The sequence below is a fragment of the Sciurus vulgaris genome (assembly GCF_902686455.1).
Source record: "Sciurus vulgaris genome assembly, chromosome: 3".
NCBI classification, from domain to species: Eukaryota; Metazoa; Chordata; class Mammalia; order Rodentia; family Sciuridae; genus Sciurus; species Sciurus vulgaris.
In genome coordinates this window covers 4,584,926-4,602,109 of record NC_136463.1, presented here as the reverse complement: position 1 = coordinate 4,602,109, position 17,184 = coordinate 4,584,926, and the positions used below count along the sequence as shown (strand labels likewise).

Here is a 17,184-nt window from a genome sequence, read left to right as displayed (position 1 = left end):
ACGTTTTGCAGCACGGGCAAATTGCGTATGTGAAAATCAAGTTTCAGTGCTGGGAATAGAGCTTGACTGGACACACACCGTCTGCCCGTGTGTTGTCTGCGGCGGCTGGGTGGAAGGCTGTGACAGAGACTTATGGCCCTTTACAGAAGCCTGCCACCCTCTGCCACGGTGTGTTCCTCTCATGGCAGCTTCTGAGGCTCCCGGGGCCACCTTCAGGTGCAGATGGGGTCAGCCTGGCTCCATCTTCGTCCTTCCGGGACAGCGGCTGCCAGCAGCATCTTCTGGTGGAAATGCAAGAGAGACGAGCAGAGGCACAGGACGCCACCGGAGGCCAGCTCCGCGTCACTTCCTCCCACCTGGCACGTTCTCTGCCCACTCTGCAAAAGCACAAGTCCAAGGCCAGGAATCTATCACTCTGATGCCAGGAGGGAGTAAAGAGTTGGAAGCAAGGATCTCATGGGCTGCAGCTGGGGATCCAGGATATGAACAGCCACCCTTGGGAGTCTGTGAGCTCCCCTGCGTCTGCCTTGAGCAAGCTGTCAAGCGCAAGAAGAAAATTATAGAAGAAGAAGGCAGAAGATCCTCCCATCAGCTTCCCCACGAGGGCTCCTCCTGAGCACACCTCAGCATGTCACCACTTCCAGGTACCCATAAGCCCCAACCACAAGCAAAGCCCCGATGGCTCTGAAGACCCTGGGCTGCCTCCGCGAGCGCTTGCCAGTGCAGTGTCATCTTCTGCAATGTCACCGTCAATAGAGGAGGGCAGAGGGGGACAGGAAGTTGAAGACTTCCCCAGCTCCTCCTTCTCTCACCAGTGGCCGTGGTGGGGCCAGCTTCTGCCAGGCTCTGAGGAAGTGGCGTGTCCGAAGCCCTTGCACGTGAGCAGGAGAGCTGGAGAAACTGCCCTTGACCATCACCCCTCTGCTGGTTTTCCACTCATGCAGGAAGACCCAGACCCTCTACAGAGCCTGGCGGCTGGGAAGCAGGAAGCTTCCCGCAGTCAAGCTGGGAAGTGCTGGCTGTGCTGACGGACCCCGCGGGAAGCAGCAGCAGAGGGTGACAGATGCCACCCAGGCTCGCAGCGGCGCCTGGGCCTCCCTCCGCGCCCAGCACTGGCCTCTCCGTGGCATCAGGAAATGGGTCCCTTGCCAAGAAATGGATGGGAGAGAGAAAGGAGTGATAAGACACCAGACATCCCTCGTTCTGAGGCCGCTGTGCTTCAAGAAGACACAGAGGAGAGAAGAAATGTCACGGACGATAGAGGGCGTGGTATAGGGCTGGAGGGACGTTCTCTTCAAGGTCCACTGAAAGTCCCAGAAGCTGTGGGACAGTCTGGGAATAACCATGTCAGAAATACCACCTTTGATGACAGGTCTTGTGGCTTCGAGCCCCTACCTATAGTGTCCTTCTGAATGATGCTCCAGACAAAGTGAAATTCTTCCCGGCAAACGCCTTTGCTTACTTAGATGGAGGAATAAAAACTACCGTTCGTTGAGAATGTATTTGTGCCAGGCACAAAGTGTCTGTGGACACGATTCCACTTGACCCTCCTGTGGGGCAGGCTTCGCTGGGTCTGTGCTGCCCGTGAGGAAACGGAGGTCAAGGGGAAAGGTTTGGTGACTTCCCAAGACACCCCAGCTTAAAAGTAACAGAGCTGGTTGAAAACTGGCTTCATCTGAGAACAGAGCCGTTTTCATTCATCATACAGCTTCCCAAAAGCATAGGTTAAAACACTTTATCTCCAAGGGCACATACTTGGCTAATTTTGCTACAAATTTTTTTTCGTTGAGATTAAAAACCTTCCCAATTAGGAGTTCCTTGCAGCCCTGACTCACCTACTGATGGGACCCCCAGTCAGTCCCCATTCACCCCTCCCTCTGTCACCATGGTTAGACTCACGGGACTCTCTCGAGCCCCTCTCCTGCCCCTGCCCCAGCTACCTCCCCAACATTATATTATGAACACTCTCACGGATGCAGCTAAGTGGGGGGATTCTACTGTGAACACCCACACACCCTCCACCCAGATTCCGCCCCCAACTTTCTGCAGCTCTGTCTCTGTCTCCCAGCCTGTCAGTGCATCGTGCTTTTGAAGCATTTCAAAGTGAATGGCTCTCATCAGTACACTTCTCCTAAATAATTCAGCATGCCCGTCATTAGCGGCAGCTCTAGATTTATTTACATTTTTTTGAAGGTTAGAATTTCCATGCAATGACAGGCCCAGATCTTAAGTGCTCAGTTATGGAGTTTCAGGACATGCCTACTCTGTGTAGCCAGCCTCCTGTCACTCAGATATGACTTCACCCAGAAAGTTCCCCAAGCCCCAACTGATCCCAGCTCCAACTTCTAGACACAAAAGGGGTGTGCTATGTACACATGGCCGTGAGATCCATTGTCCAGAAACATCTGAGCTCAGAGGACAGTCCAGGGCCCACTAAGGGCTCTTCCAAAGCACCTGATAAGGGGCGGTGTCTTGCACTCAGGGGTGCATCCGCTAGGATGCTGTGGATCCACTGAACTGATGATCGGCACGCGGGGCTGTGAGTGCAGACTTAGAGCCACTGCCCAGCAGGCAGGAGCAGCCCTCTCACCACCTCTGCAAACCTGGGCTCTGCTAGATTCCGGCTCAGTGGCTGGGGGCAGGGGAGGTGGCAGCTGTCACGGGACACCCTGAGAGTTCTACTGAACTTGAAACGGCATCCCCTGCGGCTCATTTTGGACTCCTTATGCCAATGGACCTGTAGGCAAAGAAATGGCAGGGGTCAGGGTCCACATCCCCTTCGAGGCCACGCCCCTGTGACCTGACTCCCCCCACCAGGCCCCGCCTCCGGAAGTTCCCCCACCTCCCAACAGTGCTGTGGGCAGGTGGCCAAGCCTTTAGCACAGCGGCCTTTGAGGGACATTTAAGATCCAAACCAAAGCCAAAACCAATTTAAAAAAAGAAAAGGTCAACCAACTGAAACAAGAAAAAAGATCTAAAAGATCAGGAATAGAAAAGGAAATTTGATTACAGATGTAGTGGAGATTTTGAGATTACATATAAATATGATGAACAACTTTATGTTAATGTATTTGAAAATTTGGATAAAATGAATAATTTGCTAAACAAAGATAAACCATCATACTTAAAGATTTTTAAAAATCTGAATAAAACAATTAGTGCCAAAGAAATTGATCCAATTCATAAGTTTCCCTACCGCCCCATATACCCAGGAACAGACAATCCATAACTTTAAAAAATTTTTTGTTTTAGTAAAAAAGGAGGTGGGACTCTGTAAGGAATCCCACGAAAACCATGCCGGACACGGGAAATCACATAAGGAAATTTATTAAGCAATCAGAGTGTCTCCCTGCAGGGTAAGAGAGAAAATGAGAGGAAAAGAGAAAGGAAAAGAAAGGGTGTGCGCTAGAGAGAGTGGAAAGCCAGGAGGATAGAGAAGAGTGAGTAGGACAGACAGAAGAATGGAGAAAGATGGCGGGTAAGCTACAGTAAAACAGTTGAATTTTGCCATTGAGGTGTTGGCTAAGGGGACCAATATCAGAGAAGGAGACTTGCAAGCTGGCTGATGAACCAATAGCTGGCCAGGATGTGCACAGATTGACAGGTGGTTGGGAGGCGGGGAAATGGCTGCACCTGATGGGCGGGGGAGCAGCTTCATACTTTACAGACTCCCCAATCTAATCGAAAACCAAGATCAGATAAAAGCGGTTGTAAGAAAGGAAAAGCAAAGACCAGCTCACTTCTGAAGAGAGGTGCAGATACCTCAGTGACATGACAGCAAGTTTAACGCAGCAGAGAGAAAACTAACTTTATCACACTTTTATCCCAGGAATGCAAAAAGAATCCATCGCATCATGTCTTGATGTTACTTAGATCACAGAACAGCTCTGTGACTGTTAGAGTGCGGTCTGGAATGTCCCCCAAAGCCTGTGGGCCGAAGGCTTGGTCCCCAATGCAGCAGTGTCCAGAGGCGTGGTTCAGGGGAAGTGACCGGCTCCTGAGGGTCTGACATCATCCATCAGTGGGTGGATCCATCAATGGGTCCATGATGTGATGACCTTATTCGGGGGCTGGAAACTGTCGGAGGGGTTGGTCCTGGGGGCACGCCCTTGAGGACTGTCTTGTCCCCCTTCCTTTTCTCTCTCTCTCTCTCTCTCTCTCTCTCTCTACTTCCCAGCCTCCACAAGCAGACCGGCCTTCCTTCTCCACCCTGACGCTCTGCCTCCACACAGGCCCAGGAGCCACGGAGCCAGCCCACCATGGACGGGTACCTCTGAAGCCAGGAGCAAAGATAAAGCTTCCTTCTTTCAAGTTATTCTCTGCAGATATTTTGTCATGGTGACAAAAAGCTGATTATCAAAATGACCATCTCAATAGTCACAGGAAACAACATTCAAGGAAACTCACAGTCATCCTTGACTTAAAATACTCTGGGCTGGGGACGTACGTCCGTGACAGAGCACAGGGGTCGAGGTTCAATCCCAGCACCACAAAAAATAAATAAAGATACAAACAACAAATTGGAGTTAGAAAGGAACTTTCTTACGCAATAAACAGGATTGATTAAAAACCTACAACAAATATACTCAGTGGTGAAATTTTAGAAATGGTGGCATTAAAATCCTAAAGCACAGGGGCTGTATCTCCGTGGCAGAGCTCTTGCCTAGCACACGTGAGGCACTGGGTTTGATCCCTAGCATCACATAAAAATAAACAATTCAAATAGTCATAGTCATGCTGTCCATCTACAACTACAAAAAAAAAAAAAAAAAAAAGAATTTAAAAAAATCCTAAGTAAGACAAGGATACCCGTTTCTTTTCAACATTTTACTGAACACATCGACCAAAACGGTAAGACCAGAAAAAGACATGAGATGTACAAATCTGAAGAGACAAAGCAATCATCTGCAGAAAATATGGTCACCTGCATGGGAAAGTCAGGAGACTCTACAAACTGTTAGAATTAATAGGAGTCCAGACATGGTAGTGCACGCCTGTAACCAAACCACTCCGGAGACTGAGACAGGAGCATCACAAGTTCAAGTCCAATCTGGGCAATTTAGCAAGATCCTGTCTCAAAATAAAAATAAAAAGGCCTGTGGCAGGTGGGGTGGCACAGGTCTGACATCCCAGCTACTTAGGAGGCAAAGACAGGAGAATTACAAATTTGAGGCCAGCCTCCACAATTTAGAGATCCTGTCTCAAAATAAAAATCTTAAAAGGCTGGGGACGTAGTTAGAGAGAGAAACAGAGGGAGTGAGCACCCCTAGGTTCAATCCACAGTACTGCAAAGAAGAATGATACCTCCATAGCAACAATAATTAATGGAGCAAACACAAACACAGACGTCCTCAACTCATGATGGTTTGATAATGATGGGATTGAACTTTGGGTGCTTAACCACTGAGCCATATCACAACCCTTTTTTGTATTTTATTTAGAGGCAGGGTCTCACTGAGTTGCTTAGAGCCTCACTAAGTTGCTGAGGCTGGTTTTGAACTCATGATCCTCCTGCCGCAGCCTCCCGAGCTGCTGGGATTACAAGCCTGTGCCACCGTGCCCAGCTGACTTGATGATTTCTGTCTTCACAATGATTCAAAAGTAATGTGTGTTGATTAAAAACCCTACTTCAAATTTTGAATTTTGCTCTTTTCTGGTCAGCAAGACCACGATACTGGGCAGAGTCAGGGAGCTTAGCCTCCAGTCCACTACCGCTCACAAAGGCCAGGGCTGGTGCTCCACAGTGCCCTGAGTTGCCGAGCTATGATAGGCACCAGGCCAGCTGCATGAAGCACATTTTGGACTATTTTCAACTTAGGATGGGTTATTAGGGTGTCATCCCACTGTAAGTCAATCTGCAACAATAACGCAGAGCAAACGGGAACTTTAAAAAGTAGGATTCCATTAAAAATGACGAAATATTTACCGTCCCACCCAGAGACCATACACCAGACCCATGCGGGGAAGATGAACCTGCTTTCTGAGAGTAAAAGAGATTCCTCATATTCATGTATGAGGGAAATTCCTTTTTTTTTTTTTTTTTGCGGTGCTGGGGATCAAACCCATGGCCTTGTGCTTGCAAGGCAAGCACGCTACCAACTGAGCTATCTCCCCAACACCTGCAACTTCCACCAAAACTCCAGTGGAGCTTTTCATGAAACCTGACAAGGTGGTGACAAAATTTATAAGGACAAGCAAAAGACCAAAAAACAACAGAGCTGCTTTGAAGCTGCTAAATGGCGGAGGAGTCGGGAGCAGCTGGGTGTTGGCACCCCCGCTCTGTGGCTCCTGGCCCCAGGCCGCGGTGGCACTGTTTAGGGGGGTTCTGCCTATGGACAGGCCTTGGTCCCTCTTCCACCCTAACAGGACGCAGGCCCTGAGCTGGTCACGGTACTCTCCACCAAGTCATCCCTACCTGCAGAAAAGACAGCGCTCCTTGAAACTGGAGAGGCGGTTGGGGCTACTTCCCTGTGGAAAGAGAGTTACAGAAGTCACAGCTCACGATCTCGGAAGAAAGAGAAGGCCAGCGGGAAGGGAAGAGAGAGAGCAGCCCGGAGGGAGGAGATGGAGCTCCACACACAGGTGCGCAGGGTCGCCGCCCCTGGGGTCAGACCCTCAAGATGAAAGAGGGAAGTCAAAACATTAGGCCTGGGGTCTTTAACGCAGAGGTGGCTCCAGAGCCATGGGTCACTAAGAAAACCACTGTGGGGCAATGACAAAAGGAAACTTCAGTTTTACCAACCAGAAACCACCAACTAGCCTCTAACGACAGGACTTCACCCACCCGAAGCCACCAGTGAGCCAGCGGGGCACTCCAAGGCTACTGTTCACTCTAACCCATCAAATGGCTTCCTTTTCTGGCTTCCACAATGTCCCCCACGCACCCCTGGGAGCCCTGGGCCATGTACAGCTTGGTCCTGCATGAATCCCTGTTTGCTCCAATAAACTCTCAAATGTCCACATGCCTCAGTGTGTCTTTTAGCAGCCAGTCTGGCGCTGATGGCGCTGAGCTGGTGACTCCACAGGCCCTCCGGGAACATTTACAGAGCGCCTCCTCTTTACGGGGCCCCGTGCTGGGTACGGGGGATGCGGACATGGTAAGACCTAAGCAGCAGGGTCGAACTCAGTCCCTGCAGCCCTGGGGAGGGACAGCAGGAAAGGCAGTGCAGGGGGTGGGCCCACAGCGGGGTGTGGGGTGCTGAGGGAGCCGGGAGGAAGGAGCACCCTGCTGTCCCTCTGCAGCGGCCAAATGACCATCCTCAAAATTTGAAAGCTTGACTCTCAGATGCAAAATGAGTACGTGTAGCTAGCTTTATTCATCTCATGGATTAACAGGAAGCCATTGAGGTGTTAAGACCAGTGGGAAGGAGATGTCGAAAATCACCCAACTGCACAGGCACTCAGGAGGGCTGGCACCTTTTGTCCCTCCAATGTTCTCTGTGTGTGTATGTTGGGGATCAAAGCCAGCAGATTTTATTTAGAAAACAAGAAAAGGGGCTGGGCTGGGGCTCAGCGGTGGAGCGCTTGCCTTGCATGTGTGAGGCACTGGGTTCTGTCTTCAGCACCACATTAAAAAAATAAATTAAATAAGGGTATTGTGTCCATCTACAACTAAAACAATTAAAAAAAAACAAGAAAAGTTATATAAAAATGTATTTTAAAATCTTCTAAATTCTAACCTTAGGCATGCCACTTAAGCTATTTTGGTGTATTTCTTGGCAGTTTTTTTTTAAATATAAACTTTGCTTTTTTTATTTTTGATTATGCTACGTATACAGATATGTGGTTTTATATTGTTCTTTTCCTTGAGCAATATAAATACATGCATGAATAACTGTAATACAAAGCTGCTCTCCCCGCCCTTTCCGCTGCAGCCATTTCCCCGCCTCCCAACTACTGTCAGTCTGTGAACATCCTGGCTAGCTATTGGTTCATCAGTCGGCTTGCAAGTATCCTTCTCCGTTATTGGTCCCCTGTTAGCCCTGCGGGATTCAACTGCCTCCGGGTAGCTACTCCGCCATCTTTTTTTCTCATGCTTTTCTCTCCCCGTCTCACTTTCTCCTCCTCGCTTTTCCACTCTCTCTAGCGCACGCCCTTTCTCTTCCCCTTTCTCTTCCTCTCATTTTCTCTCTTACCCTGCAGGGAGACACTCTGTTTGCTTAATAAACTCCCTTATGTGATTTCCCGTGTCCAGCATGGTTTTCGTGGGATTCCTTACAATAACAAACAAACAAACAAAAAAAAAAAAAAAAATACTTGAACAAATTTGTTAATAAAGCAAATCTGGTCAATGTCCTGAAGGGCAATCAAGTGTCACATTTAAAGTCACCTTTTCCAGAGGACAGAAACCATTGTAAGCTGGAGGCAGAGGTCCACACCTGTAATCTTAGCTCCTCGGGAGGCTTAGGCAAGTTTGAGGCCAACCCGGCAACTTCCAATTGAAAAAAGACCCAATCAAAATAAGAAAAAGGAAGCCTATTGTGTCTCTGTGGGGAGAGACCCCTTTGCATAGTCATGGACCAGAACTCTTCCATTACAGCTTAGCTCCTCCCCTAGCTGAGCTGCAGAGAGCCTCATAATAGACTATCAAAGGTACAGAACCCCAATAACAGGCAACCCCTGAAACACAGCCCCCCACAGCAAGCCTGCCCAGAGTCTCTTTTGCCCATTCACAAGTTTTGGACAACTTCTCTTGATGGGGACTATCTTGGCTTGTTCATAGCTGCACATCTTCTAGGGTGCCTCTAATCCTGCACCACTGAATCACCCAGGGTGCTTCCAAACATCCTGATTCCCAAGCCACACCCCAGACCCATAAAAATCACAATTGCCATGGGTGGTATCAGCCTTTGGTATCTTTAAAAATTCCCAGGTGATTCTGATGTGCCATCAAAGATGAGAACTGCTGTTCTGAGGATATCTGCTTTCTGTTGCCATAACAAAACACCTGAGACCGGATACTTCATAAAGAAAAAGGTTTCAATGGGCTCACAGTTCTAGGTGTTCAAGAGCATGGCACCAGCATCTGCTTGGCTCTGGTGAGGGCCTCATGGCCAGTGGTGTCACAGCGGCAGGAGCAGGTGTGAGAGTGACAAGCAGGCATGCATGGAAGAGGGAGTCATGGGAGACACCAGGCTCCCTTCAGAGGGCAGTGCCCCAGTGATCAATCACCTTCCACTAGGCTCCGCCTCTAAAAGAGCACCGCCTCTCAGCACTGCCACAGGAGGACCAGGCTGTGGGAGGCAAGCCCTGAGCTGCAGGCTGCCCGCCCCATCTCCGGCTCCTCCCTCCTTCATGCCTTGGTAGAGGTACTCCAGCTTCCCGGGACTCCTCAAATTTGCCTCCTAATTTGTAGAAGTGGCTAAATGGGAGTGACCTGGGACAACTCCCCTCCCGAAGCCCCCTCCTCCCAGGAGACCGCATCTTTTGAAAGGGTTTTGCTCCAGGACAGGGAAGGAGCCCACGGCTTGAGAGCAGCAAACCAGAGGAAATCTACATTCTCAGAAAATTGGATCTGGGCTGTCCTGCCGAGTGACAGGAATCACAGAGGCCCCTTAAAAACTCCTGGCAAAATAAATAGCAAGGAGCCAGCTGCCGCCCGAGGCTCCCCAGAACCAGGATGCAGGAAGGCTGCCCATAAATCCAGGCACGGGGGTTCAGCCCCAAGCTGTGTTCTTCTTCAGGAAGTGCAATGGACAGCGTCTGCTTTCGGGGGCCAGGTCACAGTCCCCAGAGAGCAGCGGTCACAATACCCTCCCAGCCCCCTGGCCCTACCCCAGAAGAGCAGCCTCAGGGAACCTGGCTGGGTACCCAGGACGGGTCATTACAGGAACTGGCCAGCATTTCAGGCAGCAGAACAGGCTGATGGGCCCCCAGGTGAGGGGAACTGAGGGGAAGGAGGCAGGGGTGAGGTCAGCATGGAAGTACGGCTGATTTTGTGAGGGGCTGACAGGTCTGGCTTCATGAGAATGTCACAGGCCAGACTCTAAGGGAAATGACTAAACAGACTCCATTTTGCTCTGAGACTCCATGTTATGTAGGAAATGAGCTTCTCCCATGGGAACACCCCGCCTCTGTGCCCATCATCAGTTACTTGGAGTGACATGTTTAATAATATACAATGGCAACTCCTATGTAGTGAAGAATTGCTCTCTTTTGATTCCTGTTGCTCCTAAACAATGCACCATGTGAACAGTGATTGTGTGGATGTTAGCAACCATTCTTTAGTTTGTACCTAGGCGAGGGGCATTTTGACCCACTTCCCCCTCTGTCGATGATCTCATGATGTTAATGTGTAATTTCGAATCATAGCAACAGACACTTATGGTTAATGTGATTTTTGGTATAAGAACCCCTACAACCCTGTGGTCGGGGCTGTTCTCCCAATAGCCATTTTTTGGGGCATGTGTGAGACAGTCAGCTGGCCGGCTTAATAAAGACTCTCAGATTTGGACTTCTCAGTGGTGATCAGTCTGTTCTTAAGTTGCGCCCCATAACATTTGGAGGCCCCAGCGAGATCCTCGCTGCCTGGTGGGCAACCACCGCTCACCACTGACCTGGAAACTCCTGCGGAGGGGAGAGGCCACAGCGCTGCTCCTAGGGGAAGGACTCTGAGAGACGTTCCTCAGCCCCAGGCTGCACGGTCTGTGGAGCCCGCCCCAGGACTGAGCTAAATTCTCCAAGAGAATCACCTGTTTCTGCACCCCTGGGGGCCCGGTAAGTCTGTCTCTGGCGGATCTGCATCTGGGGACTCTGAGGAAGGCTGGACGCAGCATTACTTCCCGAGTCCGGGGCTGGCAAGACGTTGCTCAGTCCCTCTGGTCTGGAATCTGGAGTGGCCACTCCTCCGTGTCTTGGTGTTTTACCTGTTCTGTGTTTGTTTGTCCTTTTCTGTTTTTTGTTGCCTTTAAGTGTAAGCCTGGGTCAGTCTCCCTCACGTCAGTCATGTGCTCCCCTCCAGTGCATGTTAACTAATTTCCAGGAATTCCAGAAGAGAGCCAGTGACTATGGAACCCACTGCGATGTCTTTTCTCTCTCTAAATTCTGTGAGAGAGAATGACCAACGTTCAAGGTCAGATGGCCCCCTCAGGGGACCACCAAATTGCCTTTAGGCAGCCTGAACATCCTGATCAAATGTTTTGTAGTCAAATTTGAAAAAAAAAAATGGTTAAAAATGTTTTTAGCCATGTTCGCTGAAGCTTACATTAAAATGTAAACTGCTGCCAATAAGAACTTCCAGCTATTGGAGTTGGTCCACCAAAATGCCAGGCTAAAATTTTGATAGCTGCTGTCCAAGAGATGAGGAAAACCGGTTTAGAACAAGACCCCAACCTGAGGGGGCTCTCCCAGGAGACCAGGGGAAGCAGCTCCCTTGCTGTCTCTTTGGGAAACTCCTTCAGGAAGGGATAGGGCATAACCTTTGTCTATATTCTCTTAATTCTTTTTCATCTCTGATGAGAGGGGCCACCTCAGCATGGATGCCAAAAAGACTTTAAAATTCTATTTTTTTGAGTTCATAATTTCGGTCTGGTGTGCCTAGGTTAATTTTTGATCAGACCTATTTTATCCAATTATAAAGTTTTCTTAATGCTCTGTTTCATTAAGAGGCCAGTTTATAAGAGTTAACTCTCAATCTAATGGGTTTTAAAAAATAAGCTATAAGGTCTTTGTCCATCTGTTTATTTTATGTATATGTACATGAGTGTATTGTCATGTCTACATATACTTGGTACCAAAATTGACATGTGGGCTCATAAATTAAAATTTTAAAAAAATGGATCCAGGGAGGAGTAGAGGGAAGGGAAAAAATAACAGAATGAATCAAACAACATTACTCTATGTAAATTTATGATTACACAAATGGTATGCCTTTACGCCATGTACAAACAGAGAAACAACATGTATCCCATTTGTTTACAATAAAAAAAAAGAAAAAAAAAATGGATCCAAATATTTTTGATTCACATGATTTAAAAGGTTTTTAAATTAGGTAAACAAAAATATGGCTTTCAAGTTACTAACACAGTTTTGTTTCCAGGTAGTCAAAAAATAAATAAAATGTTAATTTTATAAAATGTCTAATATCCATTGTTTCTAGGTTTTTCTTCAACAGGAAAGAAATGACTGATATGGCTCAATACAATTCTCTAATACCTTGGTTTTAAAAAAAAATAACTAAATTAGATTTAACACATATGGGATTGATCATGGATGTGTTTGTTAGAGACATCTGATTGGTTTAGAGAGTTAAAATACTAACTTTTAAATATAATAAATACTCAACTCATTAAATTCCAGAGGGTAACATACTTAAAACATTTTTGGTGTTTTCATAAATTGGTAAATAAAAAAAGGATTTAAATTTACTTTGTGTTATCACTGAAAACATGGTTACTAAAAGTCCTAATAGGTATTATTCTATATAAAGGTTCAAAAGTCTCAACTATATTTAAATAGCGTTCTATAAGTAACAAAGTATTTCATTTTATTAAAATGGAGTAATTTATCTGAATTCAGAAATTTATAAGGGTTGTTTTAGAATATAAATTTTAAAAAGGGGATCAACAGATTAAAATATTGCAAGGTTTTAGATATAAAAATATATTTAATAAAAATGTTTCTAGATAAAAAGGTCTTTATGTGATAAAATAAGGCTGTAATACATCTAAGTAAACAACAAATGTCTAATTAAGTGATTAAAAATGTTAATTAAGAGTAAAATTTAAAAGGTTTACATGTATATGTAAGTAACACAACAGTTAAAAACTATTCAAGGTTTTTCCTAAGGTCAAATATTAATGTACTGATATAAACCAAAGTTCAGTCTATATGCTGAAATGACCAATAATCATTAAAATATTAATTTGCTCTTAACATTGTGTCTGTTAAGTTTTATTCTCTAGAGCAACTAGTCTTAAAAATTGGGGGTTTGTAAAACTCTGGTTAGACAGCAACTGTTAGAGTATTGTACTACATTACAAAGTCTAAATTTTCTTTAAAAAGTTAAACATGGGGCTGGGGAGATAGCTCAGTCAGTAGAGTGCTTGCCTTGCAAGCACAAGGCCCTGGGTTCGATCCCCAGCACCCCCCCCCCAAAAAAAAGGAAGTTAAACATGGTTAATATAAAAACATCAATGTAATTATGATTCTATTATTCTTATTCATATATTAAATGTTTTCATATCTTCCAGGTATACAAGTCTTTAAAAGGTTTAAAAGAACATTTTATCAAGCTGGTGTTCTCCAACCTAAAGTTGTAATGGTAAATTTAAACTTATCAGAATAAGGAATTTTAATGGGGATTTATTTATATCATTTAGTGTTCTGTAACTGGACCTGAACCTTATGTTACCTTCTACACTGGGATAAAAATGTAAATGTATTTCTAAAAGATAATGAGAGCCTGATCAGTTTAAAAGTTAATATCATGAAACAGGAAAACATTTTGCCACTTTACTACACAAAATGAAAGTTAAAAGCTCTCTCAGCTTTCTTTGATTCATGTTTTAGATGTAATATATTGTGTTAACTAACATTCAAATAGACTTGGAAAAATATAATTTTATAAAGTGATATTTAAAAAGATAAACGTCAGCTTCAGAACTAGGACTGCTTTACCGAAGATTTATGAAGAGCCCTGCCTTACCTGAGATAAGTCTCGGCTTCCCACCTTACTACATGTTACAATGGCTCCAAAATAAGTCAGACTTCAGCTCATTTAAAGTTATATTCAAAAGATTGATTTTTTTGTTATAAAATTACTGTGATCTCAAACAGTGGACATAATATATAGCTTAGCCAAAATTGAAGACAGCTATTACACAACTAAATATGTTTTTACTGTTGTTAATTCCATTTTGTATTTTCCTTGTAAACTCTGTAACTGTTGACTGATTAATGTTTTACAGAGGTACTGCTTTAAGAACAATCTAAATTAATTTGACATAATAAGCCATCACCTATAGGATAGATAATATAGACCCCAGTTTAATAAAAGTTGGTAAATAACTATAAAGTCATAGACATTAAAGTTAAAACCCAGTACTCTTACTGTATGACTGGTGAAATTGACTTGCTGGATGTTTAAGATCAAAACTTAAAGATTGAGATTAAAATAAAGGGGTCAAGAGAATCAATATTTGGCTCTTGCCCTCAGAGTCAGCCTAAACCCGGGGAACAAGAGAACTTCTCTAAGGAGCTTTGCAACTCTCGGCCACACAACCTTCCGATCAGGGAGACTGATAAGACCACTAGAGGATGAAAAGCCAATCAGTGCACCTGCTGCAGAGGAGGGTCCTTGGGAAAGGGAGACATCCCTAATGCTTCCAAAGGAAGCCACCTCCTCAAGGAGACCCTACCAGGTGAATGGCACTAAAGGAGCTAAGAAGCTGCTCTCAAGTTCCCCAAGAGTGACCCCTATGGAAACTCAGCTGACTCTTAACAGCAGATAGGAACAAGGTCAATTTGACCAGCTTGGTCTTAAACACCTAGCAAAACAGTTAAAACCCAAACACAGTCATTCCTGGACATTTTAAAAACAAAACAATAGTTATTTTCATGTAACTTAAGATGTACACTTGTGTTAACCCCCAAAATAAATAAAACTAGAGGTAACAAGAATCTAAAGATTCTTAGACAAAAATGCCTGATAACTATCAAGAGAAACCGCCAGTTATAAGTTTTTAGTCAGTTTAAGGCCTGCAGATCATCTTAACCTCTGATATAGGTAGACTTAATCATGTTTGCTAGTATGATTCTCTAACCCTAAGTAACAAAAATAAAGGGATCTCTACTAAACAAAAAGATCATGCCAGTAAAAAGATATTTTACAAAAATCAGGTGACATTAAGTAACTTAACTAAATGTTGTGCTTACATTCCTGATAACTCCGACAGTGTTAAAGATTTACAATTGAGGCCTTATCCTCTCCAGCCTTGTTAGACTTTGTTAGGCCTTTTTATGGGAACAACGTCTCAGCTCTTCCACCTCCTGGTAAGAGATTATTAATTTCTATCAGCTTCATGATATTCTTTGACATGTTCCAGATGCTATTTATTTTGTACTCATGGTTTTTTCGTTTCTTTCATAGAACAAGACTTTTACCCCTAGAAGGGAACTTTTTACTGCTTGCCCCACCCCACATCACTCTCAGTTTGAAGCAGCAAGAGCGGTCATCGCCCTTTTTCCTTACAGCAGTAAAAAGTCCCTAAAATTAGAGGGGTAATAATAAAAATTTTAAAAAGACAGTCAATATAAATAGGTAAGTTGGGTTAAATCACAAAAATAAGAGCCAGTTTGGGTCCAGAAAGCTGGAGGCAAATGACCTCTGAGAGATTAAATATTAATGCTTTCAGAGTCCTTCCTCCACCCTTACCAAGAACCTGCTCTGTTCTAACTTGTTGTTAAGTCTCTCCAACAGGTTCAACTTATGAGAGAACCAGTCCCAAGAGACCACTGATTTCCAACACCCATTTCAGTCAGAAAACTATGTCTACATCAAATTGTTCCAGAAAGGACTATCACCCAACTGAAATGGAAGGGACCTTACTCACAACATGGGCTCATCACATGTGAGTCAAGACAACAGAAAAATGGACAGCCCTCAGAGACCCCAACCACCATCTAAAGATAAGACTGAAAAAAATGTTAATCGTGTTTTTTCTCTTGCTTGGGCTACATCAGGAATAACTCTGTGCTTAACCGTTAACTTTTTGAGATTGCCAAATAGGCTAAATTCTGTATACTATTATGATGGGGAGGGATAAAAGGAACATATGGGGCTGATATCTGAACAAGCAGCCCCTGTCTTAGTTCCCCTCCTAGTGAAAATAGTATAATGGACTCCACAGCTGTAGGAACCACTGCCCTGATTACTGGAAACCAGAATTTCAAAACTTTAAGTAGACAAATAGATTTGGACTTAAATATGTTAGAGATAGAATCCAGTCTGTTAAGCTAATGGGGTTGCACACTCACTTGAATCACCTATGCACTACTAACAAATCAATGATTTGATTATGTACATAAAACCAGTGGGGAATGTAATGGGCTGACAGATGTGATTCCATGAGAATGTTACAGGCCAGACTCTAAGGGAAATGACTAAACAGACTCCATTTTGCTCTGAGACTCCATGTTATGTAGGAAATAAGCTTCTCCCATGGGAATACCCCACCTCTGTGCCCATCATCAGTTACTTGGTGTGACATGTTTAATAATATACAGTGGCAACTCCTATGTAGTGAAGAATTGCTCTCTTTTGATTCCTGTTGCTCCTAAACAATGTACCATGTGAACGGTGATTGTGTGGATGTTAGAACCATTCTTTAGTTTGTACCTAGGTGAGGGTCATTTTGACCCACTTCCCCCTCTGTTGATGATCTCATGATGTGTTTGTAATTTCGAATCATAGCAACGACACTTAATGATTGATGTGATTTTTGGTATAAGAACCCCTACAACCCTGTGGTCGGGGCTGTTCTCCCAATAGCCATTTTTGGGGCATGTGTGAGACAGCCAGCCGGCCGGCTTAATAAAGACTCTCAGATTTGGACTTCTCAGTGGTGATCGGTCTGTTCTTAAGTTGTGCCCCATAACAATTTGGGGTGTGGCCTCTGAGGGGACGTGAAGGACATCACTGGGTCCAGCATATGGTGGGGCAGCCGGGGAGCTGGAAGCTTAAAACCTTCGACGAGTCCTTGTTTTCAGGGCGACCTCGAGCAGGCCGCTTAGCCTTTTGGCCCGTGATGATAAGCGAGCGCAGGATCAGCTAACTCCCAGGGTGCGCTGAGGGTAACCGGGGCGACCCGCAAGCCATGACCTGCAGGTCATCCAGCAAGTCAGCCACAGGGCCACAGGGCTTCGCCAGAGCCCTCCCGGGCCCCCTGAGCCACTCCACTGACAGGGACAGAGGTCTCGTGAAGACGAGCAGAGACCCTCGCTGACCTCGCCTGAGCACTCCCGCCGCTCTGGGGGCTCCTCCTCCTCATCATCATCATCATGACCAGCGCAAGAGGCGCCTCTGTCCCCGCATGTAATCGGAGCCAGCCGGGCTCAGTGTCAGAGGTGACCCTTTGGAAAGAAAGGCACCCTGGACACGCCTCCCGAGTCCAGCCGCCTGGCCTCGCCCTCCAGCCCCACAAACGCCAGAGCCCGGAAGGCGGCGGGCTTTGCAGAAGGGAGAGC

The 17,184-nt window shown here is 45.6% G+C and overlaps 1 long non-coding RNA gene across 1 annotated transcript; it reads left to right on the top strand.

The window, feature by feature from the left end:
• Window positions 1-12,659: 12,659 nt before the first annotated feature.
• Window positions 12,660-15,696, top strand: LOC306657041. Its single transcript, XR_013762702.1, has 3 exons — window positions 12,660-13,001; window positions 13,107-14,991; window positions 15,407-15,696. It is a non-coding gene; the product is annotated as an uncharacterized lncRNA (long non-coding RNA).
• The last annotated feature ends 1,488 nt before the right edge of the window (window positions 15,697-17,184 follow it).